The following is a 16,738-nucleotide window of genomic DNA, read 5'->3' as shown; positions in this document are numbered from 1 at the left end:
AATTCAGTTTTCACAGCACCATTATTGAATAGAACATCTTTTCTCTTTTTAATGTCAGTACCATACTGGTTTGATTACAGTAGCTTTGTAATATAGTTTTACATCAGGAAGTGTGATATCTACAGTTTTTCTTTTTCAGGATTGCTTTGTTTGGGGTCTTTTGTGGCACTACAATTTTAGGATTATTTTTTCTATTTCTATAAAAAATACCATTAGAATCTATGTTGAATCTATAGAGATGGCTTTGGGTTTTTAGCAATATTAATTAATTAATGACTTTTAATAATACCATTTCTTCCAATCTATGAACACAGGGTATCTTTCCATCTATTTGTGTCATCTTCAGTTTCTTTCATCAGTGTCTTATAGTTTTCAGTGTACAGGCCTTTCATCTCCCCAGTTAAGTTTATTCTTAAGTATTTTATTGGTTTTGATGCTATTGTAAAGAGGGTTGTTTTCTTTTTTTCTTTTTCAGATAATTCATTGTTAGAGGAAAGAAATTCAACCAATTTTTGTATCTTGATTTTCTGTCTTGAAACTTTACTGGATTCATTTAAGTTCTAATAGTTTTTTAGCAAAATCCTTAGGATTGTCTATCTATAAGATCATGTCATCTGCAAATAGGCACAATTTTACTTCTTTTCCAATTCATATGCCTTTTGTTTCTTTTTCTTGCCTGATTGCTCTGCCTAGTACTTTTAGTACTATGTTGAATAGGAGGGCTAAGTTGGCACCCTTATCTTACTTCTAATTCTAAGGGAAAAGCTTTCAACCTTTTACTCTAAGTATAATATTAGCTATGGGCTTGTCATATATGGGCTTTATAATGTTGAGATATGGTCATTCTGTATCCAGTTCGTTGAGCATTTTTGTCATGAGTGGATGTTGAATTTTGTCAGATTTTTTTCTATGTCTGTCAAGAAGATCATATGATTTTTATCACCCATTCTATTAATGTGATGTATCTTGTTGATGATTTGCACATATTGAGCCATCCTTGCATCTGAGGGATGAATCCCACTTGATTATGGTGTAAATCTTTTTTTTTTTTTTAAGATTTTATTTGTTTATTTTGACAGAGATCACAAGTAGGCAGAGAGGCAGGCAGAGAGAGAGAGAAAAAGAGAGAGAGAGAAGGAAGCAGGCTTCCTGCTGAGGAGAGAGCCCAATGTGGGGCTCCATCTCAGGACCCTGGGATCATGACCCGAGCTGAGGGCAGAAGCTTTAAGCCACTGAGCCACCCAGGTGCCCCAGGTGTAAATCTTTTTAATGTGCTGTTGAATTTGGCTTGTTAGTATTTTGTTAAATAGTTTTACATCTATATCAGGGATATTGACCTGTAGTGTTCTTGTAGTGTTCTTATCTGGCTTTGGTATCAAAGTAGTGCTGGCCTTATAAAATGAGTTTGGGAGTGTTTCCTCCTCTTCGATTTTTAGGAGGAGTTGGAAGGATTGGCATTAATTCTTTTTTTTAAATGTTTGGTAGAATTCACCAGTGAAACAATCTGTTCTGGGCTTTTCTTTGTTGAGTTGGGAGGTTTTTGATCACTTATTCAATCTTTTTACTCATTATTACTGTTCAGAGTTCCTGCTTCCTGATTCAGTCTTGGTGGGTTTCTAGGCATGTTTCTAGGAATTTATCCATTTCTTCTAGGTTGTCCAGTTTGCTGCCATATAGTTGTAGCTAGAAATGCCTTTCTTATTTCTTTGCTGTGTTTATTCCTGTGTTCCACCAGACCCTCAGATAATGCAATGCATTTATTCAACAAAATCATGTATGCATCCAGCTCCTAGGGGAGTTCTGATCATTCTGTCTCCCTGGCTACCCTGAACCCCCTCCTCCATGTCCCATACACAAGCCTTTGCTCTTAGACTATTAAGTTTAACCTTTGCTCTTTTGCTTCATTTGTCTTTCCTTTCCAAATTAGTAGTCCTTTTTAATGTAATAGTTATTTTTTTAAACATTTTATTTATTTATTTGACAGACAGAGATCACAAGTAGGCAAAGAGGCCGGCAGAGAGAGAAGAGGAAGCAGACTCCCTACAAAGCAGAGAGCCCGATGTGGGACTCGATCCCAGGACCCTGGGATCATGACCTGAGCTGAAGACAGAGGCTTTAAACCACTGAGCCACCCAGGCGCCCCTAATGTAATAGTTATTGAGAGAGAAGGCTCTGGAGTTAAAATTATCTGGATTCATGTCCTGGTTCCACGGACAGCTTAGATTTCTCAGCCTTTGTTTTGTTCTCTGTAAAATATAGAAACAAGTAGTTTTGGGGGGTTAGTTTAAAAACCAAAAGCAAGATAAAATGGAGTGACTCTAATGGCCAGATCTTCTATCTCCAGGAAAGAGCAGGGAAGAATATTTTTTAGGCAAGAAGGGGGTCTTCTGAAACTGTTTTCTAAAGCTTCCTTAGTCATAGCCTCTGTATGCACTGAGTTCAGGGGTCCCTCTGTGCAAGGGTGAGTGAGTTCTCGGATCTCTCTTGAATTTAGTCTGCTGCATGGAATTCCAAGCAAGTCTCAATCTCCATGTATGTTATTTTTTGTTTGGGGTTTTTTGTTTTGGTTTGGTTTGGGGTTTTTTTTGTTGGTGGTGGTGGTAGTTTTATTTTGGTTTTTTGTCTATTTAGCTAAATGAGGTAGACTATTATCTTCCTGCTTTTTTTCTTTATTCCACTTTTTTTCTTAATTAGTGAAGGAGATGTATGTTATATACTTGAATTAATGGCACTCTGGAGCAGTTGTTAGGTATATACAGGTATCCGATTTTAATTCGTACCCATGTTCATAACAATAGGTAATCCTCTGTTTTCTTTAGGATCTTGGTCAGTCTCCTATTTGAGATGCCTTGTTAATCTTAATAAAGTAAACTTTCTCATGAGGGGGATAGCTTTCATTAACTTTCTGAGAATTACATTTCCAAAAAAAGATCTAAAGTTGTATAGTTATTTTTTTTATATCCAATGGATTTAACGGGATTTTTAAATTGTGACTTTGAAAAATTTATAAGTGTCAGAAAATTCCATCACCTTTGTTAATCTTCAAAGAAATCAGTATAATTAACATCTTAAATGTGCTTTTTGACGTTTTTCTCCTTATTCACTACTTAAGCCTTTAAAAAGTATCTTTATTTCACACAGATGGTAAGACAGGTTTTACTTGTAAGTTTAAGTCAGTTTATAGCAGATAGACTTTATGCTTTTCCTTTCTTCTACTACAGGATATATAGTAATTTTTATATCTAACACATTGTTTCTGAACTGCAGTTTCTTGTTTTATAATTGATTTTTTTCAAGGATGTGAGACACTTCCTAATCCAGTTAGCAAGCTGTTCTTTTCATACTGAAAAGCAATATTCATTGATCATTGATCAGTCTATTTGAGAGAAAATTCTGCCATCAGGTTTGATGTGTATTTAGAGAACAGAGATACAAGGCAGTCATTTGTTTTAAAATTTATGATTGAACGTATGCTTGCGTGTGTGTGTGTGTGTATATGCACTCAGAATTCAGGTGCTAGAGACTCAGGTCCATGTTCTTCAAAGAAAACCGTGATAGTAAATTACAGATGTCATATAATCCACGGCCACTGAATCAAGAGTTACCAGGTGGTAGATTTCTGAAGAAAATCAGTATCAGTGCCCTTCATTGTATAATGTCTAAGCAATGCCAAGGCTCTTGCTCAGGCTGGCACTTCTCCTCCAGACTCCACAGGCTTATTAGAGAAAGAAGAAGGACCATAGTGTTTTGCAAATGTGTCTTTTATTTTTTCTTTTTTTTTTTTTTTAAAGATTTTATTTATTTGACAGAGACAGATCACAAGTAGGCAGAGAGGCAGGCAGAGAGAGAGAGAGGAGGAAGCAGGCTCCCTGCTGAGCAGAGAGCCCGATGCGGGACTCGATCCCAGGACCCTGAGATCATGACCTGAGCCGAAGGCAGCGCCTTAACCCACTGAGCCACCCAGGCGCCCCCCTGCAAATGTGTCTTTAAGATTCACTTCTTCTATTGGGAATGAAATGTATGATTTACTTTGTTAATCTCCCTTTGTCCTAGCTTTTTCTTCTTTGTGGTTTCTCTAATGTTTGCTCTTTCTCCCTCCTGAAGAACAGCAGGATAGAGATGCTCAGCTCCCAGATGTCTGCCCATTTCAGAAGTCAAATCTCAGCTATCACTGCATCTGTCACAAGTCTAATCATTTCTAAATTCACACAGAGAAGGTAGAGGTGGCCTGTTTGTGTGTTGGGGGGGGTGGGTAGTGGAGGCCTAAAAACATCTGCAGTTTAATGTAAAACAGAAACAAGCAGGACACCAAAAAGTCCTCCTCAGAGTTGTCTTGAAATGAGTATGTTTCATTCTTTGGGTATAGGTTTGAGGACTGACACATTTTCATGTTACTTTTTCATCCCTGGTTGAACTTCGAAAGGTGGAGCAGGTTGCTGTGGAGTGGAATGAGCACTCAATCTTAGAGGTCAAGCCCAGGTTAGAGAGCTTTGTCGCTCAAGGGCAACACCAGACCAGCCACATGGATGTGGCCATGGCCCGACAGCCCAAATCAAAATCTGCATTTTCAAGAGTTCCCCAGTTCAACTTATACGCTCATTAAAGTTTAAGAAGTACTAGTTGAAATAAGGGTTTTCCAGGATTTTGTAGTGGGCCTATAACCCAAAGTTTAAAATAATTATCCGTAACAAATAAATAAATATGGGAGAAGAGACAAATCTCCCATGCAGAAGAATTCCAGATAATTTCACGTAGCTGCTCGTCTTCCCACAAGCCTTTCTCCAGAAAGTGAGACTTCACTTCCCTTCCCTCATCCCTTGAGTGTGGGCTGCACAAGGTGACTTGCTTCCACAGATGGTGGGGGAAGAGGGAGGTGAAAAAAATAATTCCATCATGGGGAAGTCTAGCAAATACCACGTCTGAGCTCTGTGATCAGCGTAACTTCAGCAGTGATAAGTCATGATGAGTTCGTGTAATGTACCCTAGTTATGATGCAGGGAGAATGGCATGTCACCTCAGTGGTCTTCCTCCCCAAAACCTATAATCATTGTCTAACCCACAGGGGGTTGGGGGGGGGGGAATTGAGGGACTTATTACAAAATATCTGATTGGTACTTCTTAAAACTATTAAGATCATCAAAAACAAGGAAAATTTTCATCTGAGAAGCTGCTACAGACCAAAGGAGACTAAAGAGATAGGATAATTAAATGTAATGTGGTAACCTGGATGGGATCCTAGAACAAAAAGGGGACATTAGCTAAAAACTAGTGAAATCTGAATAAAGTATGTGGAGTTCAGTTAACAGGAGTATACCACCTACTTCCTTAGTTGTGACAAATATATCATGGTAATGTAAGGTGGTAGCAATAGGGGAATTGTGTGAGGGATGGACTGGAATTTTGTTCCATCTAAAACCCACTGCTAGGGCGCCTGGGTGGTCCAGTTGGTTACGTGTTTGCCTTCAGCTTCGGTCATGATGTCGGGACCCTGCATCAGGCTCCCTGCTTTTCTCCCTCTTCCACTCCCCCTGCTTGTGCTCACTCTCTCTCTCTCTCTCACACACACATAAATAAAATCTTTAAAAAAATAAAAATAAATAAAACTCACTGTAGTACATCACTTTCTAGTGCTCTCTGTTGGAAGAGCAGCTTTTCTCATACAATACAGTGATGGGTAGAGGTAAGCATGCTGTGTCCTCTAGATCGCCAAAGCCTCTGTGCTGGATGTCAATAATTACTGACATCGGGCTTCATTCTAGTGTGTTACTCGGGCCTTGGTCAGAACCCTTACTGTTGACTCCGAGCAGTGTTAGTTATTTTGCTTCTAAGTGGGGTAGAATTAGGCTTCATTCATTTAACACGCGGCCTTCAGTGACTGAGACTACATGTTTAGAGTATGGATCTTTGTCATTGACTTGGGGGCATCCTCGTAAATCCCTAGCACCAGATTCATTTTGGGGAAAGAGACATTAGTCTGTGTGCATTCATTCAGCTGTAGAATCCTAGAGAACACTGAAAATGAACTGAGCTAATTGGAGACAGATTTTGAAGATGAGGTGGCTTTCATTTAAAAAAAAAAAAGTTGGCTCAACTGTTTCAGGTGTGTGTAGAACACAAACCATCATCAGAAGGATCTTTTTTAAACAGGGGGGACTCTTTAGGAGTATACACACCAGGGTCTGTGTCCTTGGCAGTCTAAACAGCAGGTCTGCGCTCCCTGAACGGTATCTTTACACACACCAAGTAAAGCGGAAGAGGGCCCCGCGGGTTGTGTTTCGAGTCCTCGGAGAGGACAGGCGGAGAGAAGGGCTGTTCTGTTTTCTGCAAGTACAACTTTAACCCTGCCGTCAATATTGGCTCTGGGGGGAGTTTCACAACGTCCCTCCAGCGTCAGGGGCCCTTTTGAGTCTGCAATGGTTTGCAGTTGGGTGGTGTTTCTCTTGTTGGGTTGTGAACACTGACACGGATTTCACAAAACTCTTGCAAAATGCTTTTGCTTGCTTGTGCTTTATTTCGTCCTTGTTCTTGGAGTCCTTCCTGGCACAGGCCCTGTGCCGATTTTCCTCTGCTGTCTTACTGCCGTCAGCAGTTCTGTAACAGGATTAAAGGGATACCTCAATTCCCCAAAATAGACAGAAGTTCAAGAGGTTTACTGCCCAGCAGAGGGAAGTCAAAATAACCAGCATTATATTCTTTTGGCATACAGATTTCCAGTTTCCCACGTTGGGACCTGGTACATAGAAAATGAAAACAGTTACATTTTCCTCAGTGTCAGATTCCGTTGATGCTCACTCTATTCACTTTAACTCTTTCTCTCTCTCTCTCTTTTTAAGATTTATTTATTTGTCAGAGAGAGAGCGCACAAGCAGGGGGAACAGCAGGCAGAGGGAGAAACGGGCTCCCTCCTGAGCAAGGAGCCCGATATGGGACTCGATCCCAGGACCCTGGAATCATAACCCGAGCCCAAGGCAGACACTTAACCAACTGAGCCACTCAGGCGTCCCTTTAACTCTTCCCTATCGGAAAGAATGGGCTATATGGTGGATTCACCTTGGATGTCTTCCAGTGACTAAAGTACCAGGTGACCATGATAAGAGTATAAATAAGACACGGACCCCAGTGTGTTTACCAGAATTATTTTTCTCACCTCCCTCTTCCCCCACCATCTGTGGAAGCAAGTCACCTTGTGCAGCCCACACTAAAGACAAGATACTGTGTTTTCTTATAGATACTTCATTCCTGGTTGGTATATACAGGTGTAATCTCGTGTGGGTTTGTTGTTGTTGTTGTTTGTTTGTTTGTTTGTTTGTTGTTAAGTAGGCTAGATGCCCAGCATAGAGCCCAACATGGTGCTTGAACTCATGACCCTGAGATCAAGAATCAAATGCTTAGCCAACTGAGCCCCCCAGGTGCCCCATGCACTGTTTGTATTGCTTGGTTCTTAGAGTCTCATTGACATACTGGATTATTGTGTGGAGAGGGGATGGTATATGGAAGGAGGGTTGGGATCGAGGCAGACCTGGCTTAACATACTCCTCCATTTTCTAGATATTTGACCTAGGACAAATCACTTAAATTCTAAACTGAAGCTTAACCATTTGTTAAAATAACGGTATCACAGGCTCCTGGGTGGCTCAGTTGTTAAGTGTCTGCCTTTGGCTCAGGTCATAATCCCAGGGTTCTGGGATCGAGCCCTGCATCACCTCTCCGCTCAGTGGGAAACCTGCTTCTCCCTCTCTCCCTGCCCTGTTTGTATTTACTCTCTCACTGTCTCTCTCTGTCTCTGTCAAATAAATAAAATCTTAAAAATAATAATAATAATCATAACACGTAATTTGCAAGGTCGGCATAAAGAATAGAGATGTTATAGGCACAAATTCCCAAATTGTCATAATGTAGTTTCTTAATAAATGGTGTCATTTATAACTCTAAGTTTAAAACTATGTTATGCAGATAACTTAATGTCACTGAGGAGAATAAAAAAATAAATGAAAAGCTATTGTACAGGGTTTTGTTTTTGTTTGAACGTTTGGTTTTATGGTCCCAGATTTATTTGTTGAAAAGTACATCTTATCTCTCCTGACAAAGAAACTGTCTTTGTCATATGCTAAGTTTCGGTATGCAGCTGCTTTTATTTTCTAGATTTTTAGTCTGTTCCATTGAAAACTGTGTCCCCTTATACACCAGTTGCCCATAGTAGCCCTATATAACATGTCTTTTGTTTGTTGGAGACTAATTGCCATTCATTACTTGTTCAGTACCCTGCAAACTTTAAGTTTAACTTTAAGTTTCCATTCTGTTGATTATTTGTATTTTTTGCTGGGATCACATTAGATTTATACACCCCCTTATTAACTATACATACATCTTTATTATGCTACTGTCCAGTTTCACAACGTGGTATGCCTTTCCATTCATTTGTCTTTTATGTTCCTCACTAGCATCGTATTTTAAAGCCTTTTTTCAAGTAGAGTTTATGTTCTATTTTTATATTTCTTATGATTGTTATTATGACTACTTCCCTTATGTTTTATCTTCTGACTTGTGCTCTTTTTATTTTTGAAAGTGACTAATTTCCACACATGCACTTTGTAATAATACTGTTTGGCATCACTTATATTGTGCAGAGTTTGTGTCAAACACTGTTTTATGTACTTCATATATTTATTTATTAAATCCTCAGAACAGTCCTGGAAAGTGAGTGCTCTTTTACAATGAGAAACTGAAGCTCAGAGAAGTGAAGTAACTTACCCAGAGTCACAATGCTAGCAAGTGGCAGATAAAGGGTTTTTGAGAGCCCGCACTCCTATAAGTTCCAGACTAGACTGTACTCAGTCACCTAACCCTCATTTGTAATAACATCATTTGGAAGCCTCCTTTGTAATATCTTTTCTGTTGAATCTCTTGAGTTTTCCCCAAAGATATTGGGGATAGTGATAGGACTGAGAATCACAGAGATGTCAGTTCTTTCTCCAAATTTAAACATGGCTTTAATGCATTCCAATAAAATTTTCACTTGACAATGCAATTAAATTCATATGAAAGACCAAATAGTTAAGAGAATGGACAAAATCTTTTTTAATTGGGATTATATTGAATCTTTAGAGCAACCTCGGGGAGAATTGACACTGTTAAAGTATAATTTTCATGAAGGTAAAATCATCACTTGAAGGCAAGTATAAAATAAACATGTGTAAAATAAATTATTGAACCCATTAATTAATCAGGGGACAAGAAAGAGATATAATCAGTTCAAAGAACAGCTAACAAACTAGGATATTTATAGGCAATTTAACAGAATGTTAGAGTAGGATTGCTAATTAGATATGAGACAGTTTAGTGTCCAGCAGATCATAAATCTTTGGGGTCATCTGTTCCACTAGAGAGAAATTATTATTATTGTTTTGTTTTGTTTTGTTTTGTTTTTTTAAGTAGGCTGCATGCCCAACGTGCCGGCTTGCACTAGCAACCCTGAGATCACATGCGTCAGATACTCTACCAACTGAGCCAGCCAGGTGCCCCAGAGAGAAATCATTTTTGTCTCCACCTCACAAAAGCCTACAAATTCACAAGTAACTTCACTAAGTCTAAGACCTTTAATCAGTAGTAAAAAAGGAGAAATCCATCCTTACCCCTCCCTCCGTTTCATAAATTAAGCCACGCCCATTTGTTTACATATTTTTTGTGGTTGCTTTTATACTATAATGCCACAGTTGAGTGGCTACACAGAGATCTTATGATCCAGAAAGCCTGTTATATTTATGCTCTGGCCCCGTACAGAAATGTTTACTAAATACAGGGCTCCACAACATTTGGATAATGCATCTTACACATATTTTGTGAGGCTTATCCCAAGATATTTCATGTTTTTGATACTATTAAAAATGATGGAAAATTTTGAATTCTAAGTATTCATTGATAGTATTTAGAAAATACAGTTAATTTTCATATATTGACCTCATATTCTGAGACCTTGCTAAACCTGCTAGTTTTATAGCTCTGTAAAATAGACTCTTCAGTGTTTTGTTTTGCAGCATTGATAATCGTCATCTTGAAATAAAACAATTTTATTTGTCTTTCCAGTTGGCATGTCTTATATGTTTTTGCTTTATTGAATTGGCTAGGACCTCCAATATAAGTTGAGTAGAAGTAATGAGAATGGACATTCTTAATTTTTTCCAACCAAGGGGGGAAAGCATTCAGCCTATTATCATCGCATAGGATATTAGCTATAGGTTTTTTTCTAGATGTGCTTTATCAAGTTAAGGAATTTCCTTCTATCTCTACTTTACTAAAAATTTTTACCAGGAGTAGGTGTTGAACTTTGTCAAATGTTTTTAGTGCCTCCATTGAGAGAATCAGATTTTTTTTTAATGGGTTGATATGGCAAATTACATTGATTTTCAATACTGAACAAACCTTGCATTGCCGAGTTATAAACCCATTTCTTCTTGATGTACTATCCTTTTTCTTAATTATTTGGTTTGACTGCTAACATTTTATTAAGGATTTTTATGTCTAGAAAAATTTTTTTTAAAAAGATCAACTTGCCACATAAGCATAAAACACAATATAAGGGTACATTAATATTTATAATCATTGTACATTAGTAAATAGTATAGTACCTAACTCATCATTACAAAGAAAGATCAGAGGACAAAATGGAGAAACAGACCCTCATATATATGAAAGGTATATTGTAAAGGTTCTATTAGTACTGTAAAGGTCACAGTTTTCATAGGGATTCTGAAAATGTTGGGCTTTTATTTTACTCTTCGAATCACCATGTGTGATTTAAACTATACATGTATAATGTACTTTAAATAACCACGCAGACATGTCAGGGTTATCTCGTTCACTTCCATAGCATTTGACCTTAAACCCTCGATAGAGGTTTGTTGCATAAATGAACTAGATTAATGTTGTTTTTCAAAAATCCAAAGGATATGATAGTGTTTCCTCTTTTCCTCCATATTTTCCTACTGGTAGCTTTGGAAACGGGAGTTTCTGGGGTTATCTAAAGATTTTAAATACTTATTAGACTAATGTTCTACTTTTCATCATATTGTCAGATTGGAGGCTGAACTTTCTAAGACTTTGAGGTAAAGTTTGGATGGCCTTTTTTTTGTGATAAGCTACATAGAAATGCCGTTCAGCAGAACAAGGAAGCTTCCCTCTGTCAGCTATATTGACTTGGTGGAGACTGAGGACCTGCACCCCTGCAATGTAAAGTTCTCAGAGAGGTTAGAAACTCCTGACTTTGGAACTCCAGGTTTAATGGCTGCATCACCTCTCAGTTTATCCATTAAAAAAGTGAGACTTTCTCGATTACGGAAGAAGCCTCGTTAATTTGGATTTCACTATTTTAGAGTTTTGTTTTTTGTAATTCTTACATGACTACACATAAATTTATTTTTGTCCATGAATGTCCATAACAAATTAATCTTCTGAGTTTATTCAGGGTCATCTTAACAGTTAACACTATTTCACATTTATTTGTGTTCAGTATAGTTCATGTTACTGACAAGATTAAATAATAGACCAGCAACTCTTTAAAAAACTGTTGTTATTTAAACAGATTTCTCCTGCGTTCAGACTGGTCTTTTCCCAATTATTTTGTATGCAGGAAGTGTTGCTGTTTCTGAGATATTTGCCATTGATATGTACACTTTTGTTTAACTGAGCACATCACCATTGTAGCCTACCAGGGAAGAAGTGTATATGATGAGGAGGTGATAACAGGCAGTTAAAAGGTGGGAGAATGTGTTTGGATGAGTGGTGACAAAAACCTAACACCTAGGGACGAGTTATCTCAACCATCAGAAATCCAGGATGAGTTGTATATCCTGGGCCTGGGTTTTATAATCCATCACTGGCTTGGGTGGTAGATATTTAAACAATGGAGAGAGTTAGCACATAAACATAGCTGCTAAAATGACGAGTGATTTCTTAGGGTACCAGGAAAAGGAATCATAGTGGACCTTTTTAGCAATTAAGTGACCAAAAAATTGTGGAGGTTTGGAAAACAGACTGAAGTGATTTGGTCCACAGTCAGTAAAACAGTTTTAGTTGGAAAAACTGTAAAGGTTTAATTCATTTTGTTTACTGAAGGATTGATGTGTTCAGGATTGAGTTAAAAAAAGAATCAAAAGAGTTTGAAAATCGGAGTCAATGCTGTTTCTCCTTTATACCAAAAGATGTATATTTTGGTCGTTTATTGTCTAAATTTTTGTAAGACCATTTTTACCGTATATTTTTTAATATAAAATGGCAAATTATTTATATTTCTAGAGGTTCTCCTTCCTCTACAAAAAGTAAGTGCTGCTGTTTGTTGTATTCTGAACACTCAGATCTGCTCTTAATGTTTAAGTCAGTGTGGGAGATGGGAATTCTATCATTTAACCACCAATGCAGAGGAATGTTATAAGGGACTTTTTAGAACAAATGTGATAATTTATAATAATCTTAAATAATGAATCATTTGTTGAGCAATCTTATAAGTAAAAGCTATAATTAAGCCAGATATAAAAATTCATACGCTTTACACTTCAGACTTGGCACTTTTAAGTTGTATTTCAGTTATTAAAAAAACTTGATTAGGCATAGTGGTCAGGGTTTAGGAATTGTGTGTGATAATTTGGGGAGTTACATACTTTATAATTTTATGGAGAGGATGTTCTTCATTTTGAAAAGTTCCTCCAGGGACTGAAGCTTGTGGTTCATTACAAACAGGGAGAATCTTTATAAACTCCGTCTTCAAATCTCTATATAGACCAGTAGGCACGATTGAAGTCCAGTGGCTGAAAAGAGTATGTTATGGTCATGATTTTCAGTGTTCACTTCAAAGCAGAAATGCAGGATTCATTAATCCTATCCTTTGATTGTGATGTTAGCTCTTTTGTTACTGTCGAGTTTACCTTGGCCCGAGTGCTGGCAGCTAAGTGGCCCAGTGAAGATGACTGGAAAACATTAACTTGTTATTGTTAGTTGACATCCTGCTAAGGTTGATGGGAAGTCGAGTTTATAAATAGCCTGGTCTATGCACTGATTTAGAAATCTGCTCAGTTTCAGGGATAGATCTCATCATACGGACCATTCATTGTTTACCTTTGAAGCTTTTTATTTCACAGAGGATGGATTCATCCCTTTGAAAAATGTAATACCAAACGAACGTAGCTGTGATTACACCCCCACTAAAATTGCTGTTTTCAGTGTTAACTTCTTGAATAAATTGGCTCCATATTGTTTGTTCAACTTTATTTTTCTGGATATCATACAAATAGTAATCTTGCACTTTTTTGAAAAGGCCCTACATTCTCTTCTATTTGCTATAATTTATATTTTAACCTAGAATGGCTTTCATGTTTTGAAGAAGTATTTTTTTTTTAAAAGATTTTATTTATTTGAGAGAGAGACAGTGAGAGAGAGCATGAGCGAGGAGAAGGTCAGAGGGAAAAGCAGACTCCCCATGGAGCCGGGAGCCCGATGCGGGACTCGATCCCAGGCATGATCCAGGATCATGACCTGATCTGAAGGCAGTCGTCCAACCAACTGAGCCACCCAGGCGCCCCTGAAGAAGTATGTTTTGAAAGAAGCACCCCTCACCATTTGCAGTGTTCAGCATGAAACTTCTGTTAGTTTCTGAGAAGTATTCCTGTGTGTCCTCACCTGAAAGTAGGCCTGCTGCTCGAATTTTTACGCTGCACTATCAGGTGCAAATCATCAACTCTGAGATCTCCCCAGCATGACGGCGGAAAGAACACAGGGTCAAAGCAGTAATCCTGAAAGGAAGTTGACTCTGTTATGAGAAATCTAGGCAGTCAGACAAAGCATAACAATAGTGTCAAGAAATCTGACCAAATCGCTGAATAATTGCCTTCCTCTTTCAGGTCAAGAGGCAAACCCTAAGTTTGCATTCTCATTCTCATTAACCTGATGATGAGGGAAGGATTCAATACTACCCAGGTAGACTCTAAGACACGCAGTTTTTAGGGTTTTGTTTTGTTTTTCTTTGAGTTGGGTGGTGCCTTTACTGATTAATCGGTAAAGTTTTAATTAAGTTCTAATTACATGCTCCATACTGTGGTAATTAAGCATTGGGAGACTATAATATAACAGTGTAACTTCATCCCCAGAATCTTGCAGTGTGACCGACAAAATACAAAATCTGAAACCAACAGTTTGGCATGCAGAATCACACAGTATTTAATTTTAAGAAACATTATCAGCCTAGTTGGAGTAGGTAGAAACTTCATAACTAAACTCTTAATAATTTAGGTCATCTGGCTACTGTGTCTTCTGACCTCTGGCTATTAGGACATTGATAAAAACAAAAACAAACAAAAAAACAAACAAACAAAAAAGTCCAGGATCTGACAGGCTGTCACACGTTTCTCAATTTTACCTGACAGAGGAGTTACTGGAGTACTATTTAAAATACAGGTTCCCGGTCTCTTGTCATGAAAAGGTTTAGTGTGTGGATCTGAGACAGGACCCCAGAGTCTGCCTTTTTAATGTGTGGCACAAGTGATTCTTATGATCAGCCAAGTTGGGAAACCATTGGGTTGAGAGTAGTTCGGGGTCCAATGGCCAAAACTGAGTTAATATAAGAGACGAGTGATTCTTGTGTCGGGTCGAGGTAGTAACAGATTTATGCCCCAGTGATGGCTATTAGATGTCACTGGGGGATTTGCCACTGAGATCAGAGCAGTAAGAAAATCTTGAAATTTCTAAGGTCAACTATTTTAATGGGCCAGAAGTATTCTGCATTTCATTGCATCACTTATTTGTACCCCAAACCAGTTCGGCTCTAGGAGGGGTGCTTCTCCTGGTCATTCATGTGGGAGCAGGAAGGCAGACATGAGTAAGGAGGAAGCGTTTGAAATAGTAGCTTGGCAGATGTGAGGAGAGACTCTTCCAAGTTTAAAGGGCAGCTGGCAAGATTGCCCAAAGGCAGGAATGGAGGAAGCAGGAGACCAAGGGAGCTATGTGGTAACAACAGTGTTTTTTGGTCAAGATCAAGGGGTGTGAAGTAAGGGTTGTGGGAAACCAGGGCAGAGATAACACTAATAACTGCACATGGGACACATCTTCTAAGTGTCAAGGAGGTCAGCTGTGCACACTAACCCTGGGTCCTCCTTGCGAGGTCCTCACCCAGAGCAATAGAGGGAGGTTGGTTATATTGTTTCAGTTTTACATCTAGAGCCCAGGTGTTGCCGGAGGCTTTGTCCCAGGTAGTGAGCTAGAGAAGAAAGTAAGAACCAGAGCCAATAGATTTTCTGTCCTGTGGTGTTAGGTTGGGTAAGAATTGGGGGGTTGGAGAAGAGCAGGAAAAGACAATCTTGTTGATTTGAGTTGGTGAACGGATCTCAGCATTGGAAAGTGGGGAAAAAAAGTTATCAAAAAGTTAAAAAAGGTGGTCAGTGGGGATACCGAAAGGGGGCTGAAAATGTTGGGAAGTTTTTCAGCTGTGAGCAGAGAAAGGAACTGTTGAATGAGAAACAGAGGTGATGGTTCACAAGTGTGTGAACAGAAATGATGTTTGTGTCTCCTTCAGGGGACATACAGATGGCATGCTGTGCTGACCATTGTAATCGTCTCAACTACATTTTCCCTAAGAAGCATAATACTTGAAAAATAGTTTGCAGTGGAGAAAGTAAAAATGAAACTTTGTCTCAGAATTAGTCTATGGTGGTGGCCTTTTCCCTTCTCCGTAGTGGTAGAGAGACTAGGAAAACAGCAGACACTAGGAAGGCAGCAAAACAGATCTTTACTATCTACTCATACGTCCGGTGTCTCAGTGTTCCTTGAGAATCATTCCTTTACAGGTAGTGTAACCTTATAGCTCGCCTTGAAGGATACATTTAGCTATTTCTAATTAGCACCTGATGCTAATTTTTTAAAGGATTACAAGGAATCAAAATGTGGTTCTAAGAGTATCTAATTAATGCAAGCTCACAATACTAATCGGTACTTGAAAGTAAATGTGTAATTCACCCAACAAGGCTTTTTAATAGATTAGGAACTCTCTAATCAGAGAATTTACAACATATCCCAGGAATAACATGACTATAATAAAATAATATTGAATATCAGGGACTTGAATATAGGGAATCTTTTAAAAATTTGTTTCTTAAATTTTTGTGATAATATACACATGAAGTTTACCATCTTAACCATTTTATAAATTTTTATTATTATTTTTTATTAACACCATCTTAAACATTTTTATGTGTTCTGTTCAGTAAGTCTGTTCACATTGTTGTGCAAGTAACCTCCAGAACTTTCTCATTTTGCAAAATTTGCAAAAATTGAAGCTTCATACGCCGTAAAACAACTCCCTACTTCTCCCTTCCCCGCTGTCTGAGTTTGACTACTCTTAACAGCTCATATAAATGAAATCAAATGCTATTTGTTTTTTAGTGATGCTTATTTCTCTTTTCATAGTATCCTCAGTATTCATCCATGTTGTAGCCTGAGTCAGGAGTTCCTTCCATTTTATGGCTGAGTAATATTCCATTGTATGGATATGCATCCACTATCCATTCATTGGCCATTGAACACTCAGGCTGCTTCCACCTTTTGTTGTGAACAATGCTGCTACGAATATGGGTGCACAAATACCTCTTTGAGACCTTCCTTTCAGTTCTTTTAAGTATATATCCAGAAGTAGAATTGCTAGATCATATATTTTAAGAAATTCAATGTTCAGTTTTTGGAGGGACTTCAGTACTTTTTT

This window comes from Mustela nivalis (genome assembly GCF_964662115.1).
Source record: "Mustela nivalis genome assembly, chromosome: 8".
NCBI classification, from domain to species: Eukaryota; Metazoa; Chordata; class Mammalia; order Carnivora; family Mustelidae; genus Mustela; species Mustela nivalis.
Note: the sequence above shows the minus strand (reverse complement) of the source record.